We start from the raw sequence: 1,641 nt of genomic DNA on the forward strand, positions 1-1,641 counted from the left end.
TCAACCACTGAAGCATTTCTCCAGCCCCTGAGATTTATTTAGTTTTAACTCTGTGTTCATGTGTGTATCTGGGTGGGGGTATATGCATATGAGAGCAGGTACCCAAGGAGGCCAGGAGAGGGCGCTAGATCCCCCAGAGCTGGAGTTACAGCTTGTGAGCCATCCAATATGGGGGCTGGAAGAAGAATTAAAGTCCTCTTTAAAACATTCTCTTTCTCTCTCTCTCTCTCTCTCTCTCTCTCTCTCTCTCTCTCTAAAAATTTTTTTTAGACTTGTGCTCACTCTGGCAGCACATATACTAAAATCAAAAGGACACAGAGAAGGTTAGCATGGCCCCTGTGCAAGCATTCCACTTTTTAAATGACAGTTTCATCTTATACTTTACTTTGTTATGTTTGGTTGCTATTTCTTAGAAGCCTGTTCTTTTCTAATGAGAGACAGAAAGAGAGTGGATCTGGAGGGCAGGGGAGTTGGAGGGGGGAACTGGAATGGGTAGAGGGAGAGAAAACTATACTTAGGATATATTGCATGAAAAAAGAATCTATTCTCAATAAAAGAAAAAATGAAAAAGATTTTACGTGTATGAGTATCTTGCCTTTTATATGTGTTTTTAGGGTTTTACTGCTGTGAAGAGACACTATGACCAAAGCAACTCTTATAAAGGACATTTAATTGGGGCTGGCTTACAGTTTCAGAGATTATTATCATGGTGGGAGCATGGCAGCATGCAGGTAGACATTGTGCTGGAGAAGGAGCTGAGAGTTCTACATCTTGATCTGCAGGCGCCAGAAGGGGACTGTGTGTCACACTGTGGGTAGCTTGAGCATAAGAGATCTCAAGGCCCGCCCCCTCTTCCTCCAGCAAGGCCACACCTATTCCAACAAGGCCATACCTCCTAATAACGTCACTCCCTACGGGCCAAGCATTCAAACACGTGAGTCTATGGGACCATTCCTAGTCAAACCACCACATGCCTAGTGCTCTTGGAGACCAACAACTGCTCCTAACCACTCAGCGACCTCTCCAATCTCAAACTGTGGTTTAGTGATACAGCTCAGAATTGATTTACATACAACTTAACAAACAGGATGACTATGTCATTACCCAACAGGTCTTTTAGCTACTCATTCCAGATTAAAAATAACTAATCAGGGGCTGTAGAAATGTCTCAGTGGTTAAGAACACTGGGTGCTCTTCTAGAAGTCCCGAGTTCAATCCCCAGCAACCACATGGCAGCTCACAGATCCAGGGGGTCTGACATCCTCACCCCAATGTCTTAGTTTGGATTTCCACTGTTGTGAAGAGACACCATGACCAAGGCAACTCTTATAAGAACAACATTTAATTGGGGCTGGCTTACAGGTCAGAGGTTCAGTCCATTACCAACATTGTGGGAAGCATGGCAGCATGCAGGTAGACTTGGTGCTGGAGAAGAAGCTGAGAGTTCTAACATCTTGATCCCAAGGCAGCCAGGAGGAGACCAGGAGGAGGAGACTCTCTTTTTCAATGGAACCCTCAAGCTCCACCTATGCAGTGACACACTTCCTCCCACAAGGCCACACCTCCTAATAGTGCCATTTCCCACAGGCCAAGCATATTCAGGCCACCACAGCATATAAAATAAAAGTTAAAAAAAAAAAA

At 44.5% G+C, this 1,641-nt stretch overlaps 1 non-coding gene across 1 annotated transcript; it reads left to right on the forward strand.

Annotated features, from left to right (window-relative positions):
- Nucleotides 1-274: 274 nt before the first annotated feature.
- LOC143438278 (U6 spliceosomal RNA) lies at nucleotides 275-382 on the forward strand. Its single transcript, XR_013107222.1, has one exon. It is a non-coding gene; the product is annotated as a U6 spliceosomal RNA (small nuclear RNA).
- The last annotated feature ends 1,259 nt before the right edge of the window (nucleotides 383-1,641 follow it).

The sequence above is a fragment of the Arvicanthis niloticus genome, chromosome 24, assembly GCF_011762505.2.
Source record: "Arvicanthis niloticus isolate mArvNil1 chromosome 24, mArvNil1.pat.X, whole genome shotgun sequence".
NCBI classification, from domain to species: Eukaryota; Metazoa; Chordata; class Mammalia; order Rodentia; family Muridae; genus Arvicanthis; species Arvicanthis niloticus.